The sequence below is a fragment of the Kogia breviceps genome, chromosome 4 (assembly GCF_026419965.1).
Source record: "Kogia breviceps isolate mKogBre1 chromosome 4, mKogBre1 haplotype 1, whole genome shotgun sequence".
In the NCBI taxonomy this organism is placed as follows: Eukaryota; Metazoa; Chordata; class Mammalia; order Artiodactyla; family Physeteridae; genus Kogia; species Kogia breviceps.
Genome location: NC_081313.1, coordinates 36,429,417 through 36,444,853, shown reverse-complemented (window position 1 = coordinate 36,444,853; position 15,437 = coordinate 36,429,417). Strand labels below are relative to the sequence as shown.

General features: G+C 35.1%; 1 long non-coding RNA gene across 1 annotated transcript in view; it reads right to left on the bottom strand.

The window, feature by feature from the left end:
- Positions 1–15,437, bottom strand: part of LOC136793992 (uncharacterized) — a 564,836-nt gene that overhangs the window by 142,527 nt on the left and 406,872 nt on the right. The window contains exon 2 of the long non-coding RNA XR_010840126.1: positions 10,961–11,012. This is a non-coding gene — a long non-coding RNA (uncharacterized lncRNA). The remainder of the gene's footprint in view (positions 1–10,960; positions 11,013–15,437) is intronic.

The window sequence follows — 15,437 nt, the reverse complement described above, 5'->3', positions numbered from 1 at the left end:
AAGGCATCTCACAAAGAAGAATGGTATTTTCAAAGGCATGAGAAAATGGAAATTTAGTAAACGGTTGCTGTTCCCATGTGACTAAACTATACTGTGTAAGAGTTCAGGGGAAAGAGGGAGAGGTGATAATGAAAAATAAGGCAGACTTTGTTTTAGACAAAGCTAAAGGTTTTCAACTTTACCTACAGGCAGTGAGAAGGAATTATCAATAATGGGATTATAGAAATGTTAAAAAAAAAAGTAAGGTCATTAGTATTCCAATGTCCAATTATTGTAAGTTTTGTGAAATGACCCAGGAGGACTGCTTCATCAAAAAAACTAAACGATTCAAATTCACCTGTATCATAGCTGCAGTTTGGCGCCACCTGGTGGCCAGTGTCTGATTGGATTTATATACCCACCGGGAAGATTCTGATTCTTGTGGTGGCAGAGACTTCTAGGACATGGTCAGTGATTCCAGTATGATAATGACCTCTGTTTCCTTGACTCAGTTTCCTGGGCCAGGAGAATACCTGGAACATGGTTTCTTGCAATTCCTACCCTGTCTTCCCTTCACTGTTTTTTTTCCTCTCCTTTCCCATCCCGTAGAAGACCACAGCTTGTGGGGTGTTAGCTAGAGACAGGAACCAATCCCTAATCCCTTTGTGTTATCATGAGATTAATTGGTCGTAAAATTTAGATGGCTAAGGTTGACTCTCTACAATGGAAATGACCAGAGTATTAAAGAGTGTCTAAAGATAGCTTGCTCATTATATTAAACTGGATCTGCCCGGATCACTTTGAGGAAATTAGCTGATAAGCATTGCTAGAAACATATGAAATAGCAAAAGTCTCCAACACCTATAAAAAGTCACAGAATTGTGAAGAATAAAACGATCTATGAGATCATCTATTGCTAAATTTGTATGTTTAATAGATGCAGAAACTTGAGGCCTCAGAAGTTTCACTCCTTGTTGTTTATACACAATCATGCACAGGACAGCAAGAGCCAGATGAAGAATAGGCTACAATTTTTTTTTTCTTTTTTTGCTTTACTTGAGTTCTTTTCAAATCTCAATGAATCAGATACGTTTGGAAAGTCAGCACCAAAATCCTTTGTATTCTTTTAATACATAGCAAAGAAAATAAAATGCAGGGTAGATCAGAGACCCTTACATATTAACACAGTACAAGAATCAACCCAAATTTCTAAAGAAATCTTAAAAACAATTCATGTTCCTGATGTTTCAAATACTCTGGCTAACTTTTTACCAAAAAGGAAAAAAAAGTGCACATGCCTTCTAATGTCATGGAATCCACCCAAACCACACATTAGAAGTATAAAAATATACTCTAATAACAAACAAACAAAAAAACAAACACATGACAACAACAACAAAAACTAGGCAAACAAAAAACAAACAGTTCTCCCAGGACTTCTAACTCAAATTGTATCCACAAATAAATAAACTCTTCGGGGACAACTTCCAGACAAAAGAAATTTAGATTTATTTCTGAATGCGTAAACAGTTACCTGAACAGTTAGTAACTGAACTCTTATAGATTATTTAACCCTGTAAGCAACATCCTCAGTTTGTCCTTTCAAAGATAGTAGAGCAAAATGAAAATGACAATTTAATTTGAAAAATATTACTGTTTCTATATTAGTCAGAGTCCAAGGTACATACTTTTTAAAACAAATTATGGAAAATATAGAGAAATATAAAGAAAAACTCTCTATGTGAAAAAATGTTGGATAAGGAGAATTACTATAACTCTTTCCCATTTTGTTCTGCAGTGTGCACTGAATATCTCTCTTGGATGGATTGAGCAAAACCCTTACACTGCGGTAATTATCCGGAACAAGAATAACAGCCAGTGTTGACCTGAGAAATGATATGGGTGACCATGGTTGATCTGGCTCTGGCAGAATTATTAAGAAAGTGACATTAACCTCTATTTCAGTCCTCAAGAACTCTTTATCCATCTATGTAGCAGATATCACTGATGCCCTGCTCCCTATGCCTGGTTTACCTCTGCACTCACTTGAAGCTAAGGTGGGCATTTTCTATAACTGCTGATGGGGAATCTCTCTTGCTTCACTGCCTGAGACTTTTCTCTCGCTCCCTAAGAAGCTGTGCACACTGCCCACAGCTGAAGAGTACTGGGGATTCAATGGTCCCAAGAGCAACCTCCAAAATGACGAGGGACGCGAGTCACTGGTAAATACCCCAACTTCCCTGTCCTTCGTTAATGTAATTCTCAGGCATATTCTACACAGTGATTTGGAGGATCCTCAGTAGATTGAGCCTCAGGTGCTCACAGTGGTAACTCACTCATAATCACACCCTTTTGGGGCTCCTCCGTCTTATACATTCTTACACCTCCTGTGAGAACCTCCTCAAAAAGCTACCTGCATTCAAGTCCTTGTCACAGGACCCGATTTTGAGGGAAAACCAAGCTATGATATTTTAGGTGTCTATCTAATATTCCTTGTGTTAGCCTCTCATCAGTTGCCAATTAATCTAGTCTAATATCTTGAAAAGGAACGGGGCTATGCATTGAGAAGTTGAATTCTAATCCTGTTCACTAAGCACGAGTCTGCTCTGAGACTTAGTTTTGTTCATTTGAAAAATGAGGGGATTGGGTTATATATGCTGTAAAGTGCCATTGAACTTTTCCTCTTTTCTTTTGTTTTAGACTGGAAGGAAAACTAACATAGCAAACAATAATGGATGGAAGCATGATCTGTCATAAACTTGTCTGATCGCCAGAATGCACTTGTACTTCTCACAGTGTGTTAAATTATTGTTTATTACCTGGCAACTTCACTATGATGTGAGCTCCTTGAGGTGAAGAAAGATGTCTTATTCATCTTTGTATTTCCAGATTTTAGTGCAGTGCCGAATGTATAATAAGCATTTCATAAATGTGTGATCAGTAAATTAATAACTATGATGTTCAGAATGGAAAAGTAAGAGACACTGGCTAGACTGATGGAAGGGAAAATATAAAAATATGTTAGATTGGTACAACGGGACTAGATTCCACAGGGCCCTGAGTGCTGGCTCTTGATATTAAACCAATGGCTGTATCAAGCGTAAAAAGTTTGTAACCAAGAATGGCACAATGAAAGAGATAAAGCTGGCAGAAAAAGAAAGGGTAGCAGAGATAGATATTGAGGAGAGAAAAGTAATCTATTTAGCTCTCAATTACAAAATGACTAAAAAAGAGCTATTATAAATTTTCAATAATTATAATGAAATACAATGTGTTTATGTGGTTATTAAACTAACAGTAAATCAATAAAATTTATGTATCATCAGCATATGATACTCATAAATAGGTGTGAACTATGGCACAATAATTGGCTCCTTATCCATTCTGGTATTTTGTGTATTTTCAGTGAAAATATTTTTGATGTTGCCAAATTGGCATTACTTTGTTTATTTCAGAGTTCTTAGTCACCAGGGTTAGTTCACAAGTTCCAACTGTTCTCAAAACTCAAGTTCACCTTCAGAAAAGGAAAATCTTTCCACATTGAAGAGATTTGAAACAGTAGAGAAATCAAAACTCATTTATATAAATCATTTCCATTCAATTTATTAAAATAAAAAATCTCATTTTTCATAGTCATGACTCCCATTAAAAGAACTAATCATTTCAATATGAGTTAGTTCCAGTTTACAAAGGCAGAAGTCTGAGAGTCACTCTCAAATTCTCCTTTTCACTAATCCTCCTCACCCAATCAGCTGCTTTCCACGTAAGCATAGCATACCTTTCTGCCTCCAGAAACTGAAATTACCAGTGGAGAAGTAGCCTTGTTATGGCCAAAAACAACAGGAGGTATACAAACACTGCAAAGGATAAATTGCTACTGTCCAAGAATCCTTTCTAATAGGCCATTGACTTATTTCTTTTCCCTCCTGTCCTCCTCCCCCTTTTCCCCCTCTTTCCTTCCCCCTTCCCCTCCTCCTCATTGTCTCTGATTATTTAAATACCCAATATAAACTGAATATTTTATTTTATTAGGAAATTATTTATTTTCTTAGGAGAATGTCCTTACTTTTAGAAGATGCATATTAAACTCTTTAGGAGTGAAATGTCATGATGTCTGCTACTTCTTTCAAGTGATTCCACATTAATAAATGTGTGGGGGGGGGCAGAGGAGAGATAGAGAAGTAAATGTGACAGAATGTTAACAATTATTGAATTTAGGTGAAATGCATACTAGTGTTTATTGTATTACTCTTTCAATTCTTATATATCTCCAATATTTTTTCAAAATAACATATTGGGGAAAATTAAATGAAAAATGTGTTAGAACTTACTAGTTTTACAATTTTATACTCCTTTTTATTCAATTACTATTATGCTATAAGTATTTCCCCCCTGTTTTAAAAATCCTATTATAAGCATAAAGAATGTACAGGTAAGGACCTATATAGCACAGGAAACTATACTCAGTATCTTGTAATGACCTGTAATGGAAACAAATCTGAAAAAAGAATATATATAACTGAATCACTTTCCTGTACACCTGAAACTGTCACAGTATTTTAAATCAACTATACGTCAATTAAAAAAATATCCAATGTAAGGGAAAAAAATAAGGTACGGGTAAAAAAATCAACATCCATATAAGTAAATAAAATGATACAAAAACACCAAAAGTTCCTGTTTAACTTCAAGTCATTAAAGAGAAAAGGCACTGAAAGTAAGCTGTAAATTAACCATTGTATCATGTCTGTATTTCCTATATAACTTTGGATTCTCTCCCTTTAGCCATGTGTGCCAAATCATGAACAAATTTCTAAGCTCATTTCAGACTAAACATGATATGCTTATATTTCAGAGAGGGAAAATGTTGTTTAGTTAAAAAAAAGTCAGACCCATGTAATTCCCTGGCTGCACTGTAGGCCTGAAAGGCAGCATAAAACTACCTTTCCTACTGAAACCTAATTTCCTCTATTATATGGTCAGAATTACCTGATAGTTTATTCATAGCCCCCTGCAACAGAAGCTTTGTAAAAGAAAAGTTCTGAAAGAATAATTTACTATTTTGAATTCTTCTATTTCAATTTACCGTTATATAAGAAATGAGTGATGTAGAATTAATGTAATGATCCGGAGTCTAGATCATCCAGATTACTTTTATAAATATAATGTACACACAAGTGATAATTTAGCATATATATTTTAAGTAACTCCACAATTTTTTTTGAATGATAACACCAAAATAGGCTGGAGGAGCTCAGTCCAGGGCTTCAGGGGCTGGTGGCCTGGATGTGAGCAAGGGGTTGAAGTCCAAGGAACCAGAGCAGCAGGAAGCCAACTTGGAGCAGTAGGCAGCCAGGAGTTGGAGGTGTCCTAGGTCCAGATTCTCCCCTGTTGTGGGGAGAGTGAACTTAAGAATGACAGGAAGGTGGAAAAGCTGATCTTGCCTCGAGGAGCACAGAAGTGATCCTGGGGAAAGAGTGTTCCTATCAGAATACTCCCAAAGCAGCTACTGTGAGTAAGAAATAAATGCAAGTTATTTAGACACCTGCTGTGAACTGAATTGTGTCCTCTCAAAACTCATATTTGAAGCCCTACCCACCCCCCAGTGTAATGGTATTGGAAGGTGAGACCTTTGGAAAGTGATTAGATTCAGATGAGATCATGAGGGTGGGACCCTCATGATGGAATTAGTGCCCATAAGAAAAGGAAGAGACACAAGTCTCTTAAAGGAAAGGAAGATACACCAGTGCTCTTTCTGTGCCATGTGAGATCACAGTGAGAAAGTGGCCTTCTACAAGCCAGGAAGAGAGTTCTCATCAGAACTCAGTTGTGCTGGCAGCCTGATCTCAGACTTCTTTACTCTAGAATTGCCAGAAAATTAATTTTTGTTGTTTAAATCACCTAGTCTATGGTATTTTGTAATGGCAGCCCCCAAAGACTAATACAACACCCAAACTACACAGATGTTGAAAGTGAGAGTTACAGAATATGGATATAATATGTATTATATATTTTTAAAAATTAAGGAAGCAATTAAAAATTAACATATAAAAACACAGGAATTGTATTAAAATTGTATTTTAAAAAAAAACACAGCCAAAAAAAGAATCAGTGAGCTTGGAGATAGGCCAATAGAAACCTCCCAAAATGAAATGCAGTAGTGAGTTGAAGGTCATTGCCCCAAAAGAGGTTTAAGCACTAACTTCTAGAACTTGTGAATGTGACCTTATGTGGTAAAAAGGTCTTTGCAGATGTAATCAACGATAATAAGATGAGATCATCCTGGATTTAGAGTGGGCCCTAAATCTTTTCCTTATAAGAAAAAGGCAAGAGATTTAAGGTGCAGAGATGGGGGAGAAATGGATGTGAAAATGGAAGCAGAGATTAGAATAATGTACCTATAAGCTAAAATACAGCAAAAATTGCAATCAGCCCCCAGAAGCTAAAAGAGGCAAGTGAGGGTTCTTCCCTAGAGACTTCAGAAAGAATGCAACCCTGGTGACACTGTAATTTTGGACCCCATAGCTCTGAGCAAATAAAGTTCTGTTGATTTAAGCCACCAAGTTTGTGATAATTTGTTACAGCATCCCTAGGAAACTAACTCAAATGAAAAGAGAAAAAAATAGAAAAAAAAACCCCACAAAGACAAAACATCTAAGAACTGTGGGATCATTTAAAAAGGTACATTACATACATAACTGGAATACCAGAAAGAGAAAATAGAGCAAATAAATATTTAAAATAATAATGGCTTAGAAATTTCCAAATTTATGACAAATACCAAATCACAGATTTGGTACGCTCAGATAATACTAAACAGGCTAAATACCAAAAATCTGCGCCTTTAGGTGTAGGTGTAAATCATATTCAAACTGCAAAAACACTAAGACAAAATGAAAATCTTGAAAGAAGCCAGGGAGGGGAAGATTCGTTTCTATAGAGGAATAAAGATAAGAATCATGGCAGATTTCTGGTCAGAAACCATGCAAACAAGCAAGAGAATGGAGTGAAATAGTTAAACTGTTGGGAGAAAAAAAGCTAGAATTCTATATCCAGTATCCTGGATTATCCTTTGAAAGTGTAGGAGAGTCCTAGCTATTTCAATCATACAAGAAAAGGAAAAAAAAAGTATACATATTAGGAAAGAAGACATAAGAATGTCTTTGTTGGTAAATGACATGATCATCTATGAAAAAAGTTTGAAGGAATTAACAGGAAACCTCCTGGAACTAATAAGCAATTACATCAAGTTTGCAGGATACAAGGTTAATATACAAAAGTCAATCACTTTTCTATATACCAGCAATGAACAAGTAGAATTTGAAATTGAAAATGCAGTATCATTTATATTAGCATCACAAAAATAAAACACTTAGCTATAAATCTAACAAAATAAGTAATAGGTATGAGGAAAACTACAAAACTGATGAACAAAATAAAGGAAGAACTAAATAAATGGAACAATATTCCATGTTCATGGGTAGGAAGACTCAATATTGTAAAGATGTCAGTTCTTCTCAATCTGATCTATAGATTCAATACAATCCCAGTCAATATCCCAGCAAGTTATTTTATGGACATCAACAAACTGATTTTAATGTTTATATTGAGAGGCAAAAGACCCAGAAGAGCCCACATAATATTGAAGGAGAAAAACAAAGTTGGAGGACTGACACTAAAAAACCTATAAAGCTGCAGTAATCAAGACAGTACGGTGTTTGTGAAGAATAAACAAATAGATAAATGGCACAAAAGAGAGCTCCAAAATACATGCTATAAATATCATCAACTGATCATTGACAAGGGAGCAAAGGCAATACAATGGACTAAAGACAGTCTGTTCAACAAATGGTGCTGGAACAACTGGATATTTACATGCAAAAAAAAAAAAGAATCTAGACTTTACAACCTTCATAAAAATTAGCTCAAAATAAACCATAGACCTAAATGTGAAACACAAAACTATAAAACTCCTAGAGGATAGCTTAGGAGGAAACCTAGATGACCATGGGTAGGATGATGCCCTTTTAAACACAACACCAAGGCAAAATCCATAAAAGAATAACTGAAGGTTGGACTTAATTAAGACTTAAAAACTTCTGCTTTGTGAAAGACAATGTCCAAAGAATAGAAGACAAGTACAGACTTTGAGAAAATATTTGCAAAAGACATTATTATCCAAAATGTGCAAAGAACCCTTGACATGCAACAATAAGAAAACAAACAACCTGATATAAAAATGGGCCCCAAACCTTAACAGATACCTCACCAAAGAAGATATACCACTACACACCTATGCAAATGGCCAAAATCCAGGACACTGACAACACCAAGTGCTGACAAATATGTGGAGTACAGGAACTCTCATTCACTGCTGGGGAAAATGCAAAAGAGTACAGCCACTCTGGATGAGAGTTTGGTGGTTTCTTACAAAACTAAACCTACTCTTACAATATGATCCAGCAGTCACACTCTTTGGTACTTACCCAAAGGAGCTGAAAAATTATGTCCACAGAAAAACTTGCACACAGATGTTTTTAGCACCTTTATTTATAACTGCCAAAACTTGAGAGCAACCTAATTGTCCTTCCAAAGTGAATAGACAAATAAACTGTGGTACCTCCAGTCAATGGAATATTATTCAGCACTAAAAGGAAATGGGCTATCAAGCTATGAAAAAACATGGAGGAACCGTAAATGCATATTACTAAGCAAAAGATGTTAATCTGAAAAGGCTACATATGGTATGATTTCAAGTATATGCTATTCTGTAAAAGGCAAAACTATAGAGACAGTAAAAATACCAGTGGTTGCCAGGAATTGTAGGGGCAAGGGATGAATAGGCAAAGCACAGAGTATTTTTAGGGCACTGAAAATAAATAAAGTTGGTATAGCTACTTACCCATAGTTAGCCAAAGAACTAGATTTGAGGATACAGCCCTCTGGAGTATGAAGTCTGCAAGTTTGAGGGTTCCCAAAACCACACTCAGTTTCCATAATCTGCTAGAACAACTCATATGATTCACTGAGAGCTTTCATGCTCACATGTATGGTTTATTACAGGGAACGGATATATCATAACCAGTCATAGGACAGAATTTGGGCAAGTTCCAAATGTAAAGCTTTCATTGTCATCAGGGCATGTTAGCCTGCAGTATTCCTGTGTGACAATACACATGGAGTATTGCCAACCTGAGTTCACCCCATCTTCAGTGTCCAGAGTTTTTACTGGGGCTTCATTACCTAGGCATGATTAGTTGATTGAATTCACAAGTGCTTGAACTAATCTCGTCACCCTGCCCTACTCCTCAGATCCAGCTAATACCACATGGTCCAAGGGACCCACCATAACTCACCTCATAATAATAAACTATGAGGTACTGCTCAAGGGACCCTCATTAACAATAAAGACACTGTTATTATTAGGGAAATTCCAAGGTTTTAGAGGTTTCCTTATAGGAGCTGGTGACAAAGACCAGACTTCTTGACCACAGCCAAATTATTTACTATACACTATCATTATCAAGTAAAGTATTAAAAAGCATTATTAGGAGTAGAGAGGAGGTCCTTTCCATATAAGTAAAGAACCAATCACCAGGAAGATAAAATAATTTTAAATATGTGTCCACATAATAATATATCATCCAAATATGAAACAAAATTGATAGAATTATAATGAAAAACAAAGACATTCATCTTCATAGTGCTGGGTTAAAAAAACTTTTCTTAATCATTTATTTGTCAAATGGATAAAGTCAACAAAGATATAGAATATTTGAATAATAAATTTTAAAATGTTGATCTGCTGGTCATATAGAAAGTTCTATATCTAACAACTATAAAATATACATTAATCTCAAGCATACATAGAATAGTTATAAAAATTTACTTCACAATGGACATTAAAGGAAGTTTCAAAAAATGTTAATGGAGGTAGCCTACAGATACTTTTTTCTAGCCACAATTCAATGAGACTGATAAACACTCTTCTATATACCTACAGTTTAAAGAAGAAATTATATAGACATTTCAAAATATTAGAACTAAAGAGTAATAAAAACCTGCATATGAAAATTATGAGATATCCTAAAGATAAGTGCTTCAAGAAAATCACGTGGCTTCAAATACATATATTTGAAAATAAATTAAACTCCTGAAAATTAATAGGCTATAACAATAGATTTGAAAACATAGGAAGTGGATAAAACCGATTTTTTAAAAATATAGAAACCCTGAGTAGTCCTATACCTATAAAAGTAAATCTATAATTATAAGTCTCCTTGCAGAGCAAACATCATTTCCAGATGGTTTTACAATTGAGTGCTACCAAACTTTCAAAAACAGATTATTCTAATCTGACATACTGTCTATGGCAAATAAAATAAGAAGAAATCATCTCTATTCAATTATGTAAAGTCAATATAATTCTGATAACAAAATTAGAATCTAAACTAAAATATGAAAAGAAAATTATGGATCCATTTCACTCATGAATAAATGTCATCAACATACTATTATCCAAAAAATTGTGTGTAATAAAGCAATATATTGTAATCAAGTTGTGTTTGTCCTCAAAATGCAAGGAAGGTTTAATATTAGAAAAATCTATAAATGTTGATCACTACCTTAACTGATTGGGGGGAAAAAGTCATCTCAATAAAATCAGAACAGAAAAAAGAAAAAAAACACTTGACAAAATGCAACACATTCATGAAAAAAAATTAGTAAACTGACAATACAAGGGAATGTCCTTAACCTAAAAAAGATAATCTATAATAATTGTCTAATGTGTTCCTCAAGACTAGGAATTTTGTTCACAGTTGTATCCCAAGCACCTAAAATAGGGGCTAGCAAATAATTGGTGTTCAATAAATATTTATTAAAAGAATAAACAAATAAATTGAGAATTAGAAGACTGCTGCTGTTAGAAGTACTCCCCAATAAGAAGCATTAAACTGAGGAATAAGATGAAAATACTCACTACTATTTCTTCAACTGTACATTGTATAGGAGGAGGTCTTAGCAAGTGCAATCTGAAAAGGAAAAGAAATTCAAACCATAAAACTTAGAAGGAAGGAAATAAAGCTCTCTTTATTTGCAGGTTATATATTCTTTCACATAGAAAACTCATAAAATATATGGATTAATCCAAAATAATGAGGAATAAATTAATATTTAACAAATGGTATTTAGATATCAAAACAAATTCAAGATGAATTAGAAAATTAAATGTGAAAACTGAAAACAAAATAGAAATACAACTTCATGTGCATATGAAAAGGGAACTGCTTGCTAAACATAATATCACCAATAGCATAGAGGAAATCAATATTCCTTTGTTTCATAAAAATGCAATTCTTCTGTAAATGAAAAATAACATACAAAAATTAAATGGGAAAAAGAATTTAAGCGATTTTTTTCACAAATCGATTGCAAAAGAACTGTAAGAAAATGGGCAAAGAACAGTTTTCACAGAAATGTAAATGGAAATAAATATATGAAAAAGATTTAGCTTCATTAATGAGAAAAAACAGAGGTTAAAAAAATTGTATGCTTCTATTTTTTGTGTCAAATTAACACTGTTGATACCTATATAGAATATACAAACTGGCTGCACCTTTCTGCAGAGTAATTTGGTACTGACCTAAAAATATTTTGCACATTCTTTAACACATTAATTGTATCAAGATGAAGAACATAGGCTTTAGAAAAAAAACAGTTCTGTGTTCTTATTCTGACTTTACCTCTTACTAGCTTTTTGACCCAGAGAATGTAAAATTGGAAGTTAATACCTACCTCACAGCTATTTTGTGAGAGATAAATGAGCTGATGCTTACAAGCTCAGGGTCAGACCTATAGAAAGTGCTTTAAGTCACTACTGTTACCAATTCTAAATTTAGTTCATCTTAGGATCATCAGGGATGTGCCTTAAAATGCACTTTAACAGTGAACAGAGAAGATATTTAAAATAGTAAAACTGCCAAGAGACTTAGATGTATCAAAAACCGGGAACAGTTAAATAACTTAGATGAGCTATTTTGTAATCATTAAAGTAAGGAATATTTACGAATGCAGGAAAATATCACCGTTGGATTAATTTTAAAATACATTTGTAATTATAGGTCCATATGTTAGGATATTTTAGAAATCTGTGGCCAAGACATGGAAGCAACCTAAATGTCCATTGACAGAGGAATGGATAAAGAAGATGAGGAATGGATAAAGAACCAGGGAATATTACTCAGCCATTAAAAAGAATGAAATAATGCTACTTGCAGCAACATGGATGGACCTGGACATTATCATACTAAGTGAAGTAAGTCAGAGAAAGACAAATATCATATGATATCACTTATATGTGGAATCTAAAAAAATGATACAAATGAACTTCTTTACAAAACAGGAACAGACTCACAAACATAGAAAACAAACTTATGGTTACCAAAGGCGAAAGGTGAGGGGAAGGGATATATTGGGAGTTTGGGATGGACATATACACACTAAAATAGATAACCAACAAGGACCTACTGTATAGCACAGGGAACTCTGCTCAATATTCTGTAATAACCTAAATGGGAAAAGAATTTGAAAAAGAATAGACATATGCATATGTATAACTGAATCACCTTGCTGTACACCTGAAACTAACACAACATTGTAAATAAACTATAGTCCAATATAAAATTAAAATTAAAATGTGTGTGTGTTTGTGTGTGTGAACAGACATACAAATACATTTGATGTATTTGTACATCAAGGTAGTGTAATGGGGGGGAAGTTATCAAACTGTTAGCATTTGTATTGATTCTGGGTAGTGAGAGGATTTCTTGTTCATACATTGGGTTTTTTTCCCCAAAAACATTGATAAACGTGACTCATTTTATAAACAGAGAAAAACATATCTATAACTATTGTACATAAAAATAATGCTTTTAATAATCACAGTTATTAAAATATTTTCTTGCCTGTCATTACATTTCTTTGTACCTTTTGGCATAAATATTTTAACTGGTTGTGATTCATCACTTATGTTTCTTTCATAGTATCACCTTACAGGGATAAACTTTCTGCTTGTTCCTGTGATACTAGATACAGACAGAGAGTCATTAAGCAAGTAACTTTGTAAAGATAACTGTAACCTGGATTTAACATTTACTCCCTTGACAGAATTATTCATGAGATTTAGCACAGGAGGATCAATTTAGGTGGATTGATATTACTCAGAGAAAAGCTACAATATGTTTTAAGCCATTTCTCTGTAATTCTGGTATATAAACAAAGCTACCTACACATTCTTTCATTTACATTTTAAGATCCAATAGTAAAAATAGAAAATAAAATGTTGAATAGAGGAGTATTTAATAACTATCATGACCCTTCAGAACTATCTCAACGTATATTCTTTCTTTCTTTAAATTTTTTAATTTTATTTATTTATTTTTGGCTGCGTTGGGTCTTTGTTGCTGCACACAGGCTTTCTCTAGTTGCAGCGAGCTGGGGCTACTCTTCCTTGCGGTGCACGGGCTTCTCATTGCGGTGGCTTCTCTTGTTGAGGAGCACGGGCTCTACGCGCGCAGGCTCAGTAGTTGTGGCGCACGGGCTCTAGAGCACAGGTTCAGTAGTTGTGGAACACGGGCTTAGTTGTTCCACGGCATGTGGGATCTTCCCAGACCAGGGCTCAAACCCATGTCCCCTGTATTGGCAGGCGATTCTTAACCACTCTGCCACTAGGGAAGTCCTCAAAGTATATTCTTGCATGCAAAAGTTTTAAAGAAAAAATTATACGTTTTGGTTCATTGAATTTATTAGGACACGTTTGTTTTATTCTACCTTATGACTGGCACTGTGTTGGGCGTGCAATGGTGAGTGTGAGTCGACAGTTTCTGCCCATGAGGATCTTTCAGTATAGAAATCAAACCAATGTGACACTCAAGTTAGCCACTCAGAAAATGATGGTACCCTTCCCTCATGAGACCTAGGAGTACCTGCGTCATGTATTACTGATGTGATTCTCAACATTTGGAGGGCTTATGAATCAGAGCTTGTATAATATGGAGATGCCCAGCCCTACCTCCAAAGACTTTGATAGGGTAGATCTGAAAAAAGAACCAGGAGTCTACATTTTAAATAAAAACCTAGGTATTTCTGACACAGCTGATCTATATCCCACACTTTAGAAAACATTTGCACTTGTCATAACCAGGATTTCTGAGTTTTGCAAAAGTAGGAAGAGATTAGACATGGTTTTGAATTCCTGGAAGCTCTTTCTATTTTTCTGGAATGATTATACAATGATTTTAAGATTTAGAAATAAGTAGAACATTCTATAACTTAATGTATAATTAAAACTATTATACCTGAGTTGTTGGTGTACCCTCTTGCTTGTGTATCTTGTTGGTGTACCCTCCATTCATATGTTAAATCCTACCACCCAATGAGATGGCATTTGGCTGTGGGACCTTGGGGGTGATTAAGTCATGGGTGGAGCTGTTATGAACAGTATTAGTGCCCTTGTAAAAGAGACCCCAGAGGGCTTCCTTGTCCCTTCTGTCATGTGAGGACACAGCAAGAAAATGGCTGTCTATAAACCAGGAAGCAGGTCTTCACCAGACACTGAATCTTCTGACACTTGGATCTTGGATGTTCTAGCCTTTGGAACTGTGAGAAGTAAATGTTTGCTGTTTATAAGCCACACAGTCTATGGTATTTTGTTATAGCAGCCAGAACAGACTGAGGCAGTATCTGATTCACCTTTTAAATGGGGTAGACATCCACAGTATCTGAGGTCAGAGTTGGTTGGTATTACCAATGAAACGCTGAAGAATCCATCTGTGTTGGGTTTGTCAACTTGAAGTTTTGTTCTTAATTATTTTAAGATGTATTTGTGCTTCATTGCTCATGCAACACATAATGCAATGTGTTTTACAAGGCCCTTAAAACTGATTATTAAATTTTTTTTTTTTTTTTTTTTTTTTTTTTTTTTTTTTTTTGCGGTATGCGGGCCTCTCACTGCTGCGGCCTCTCCCGTTGCGGAGCACAGGCTCCGGACGCGCAGGCCCAGCGGCCACGGCTCACGGGCCCAGCCGCTCCGCGGCACGTGGGATCCTCCCGGACCGGGGCACGAACCCGTGTCTCCTACATCGGCAGGCGGACTCCCAACCACCGCGCCACCAGGGAAGCCCTATTAAATAATTTTAAAGCACTAATTTTCTTGAAAGCCTGCTAAGTTACTACCTTAGCAGATATTTTCAAAACTTTTGGATTCAGTAAAACTAAAAACTCATCTTGCCAAGCACTTTCACTGTTAATTTTTCAACCCAAGTGTATTTTAATAGAAATTTAATCCATATGTTTCTGATTCATTTACACTTAAATCATCAAAATGTTGTTTTGTAAGAACCATTTGATGTCCAAGGTTTTCTGAGCTTTGTAAACCTCTTTTCTTAGAAACAGAATGT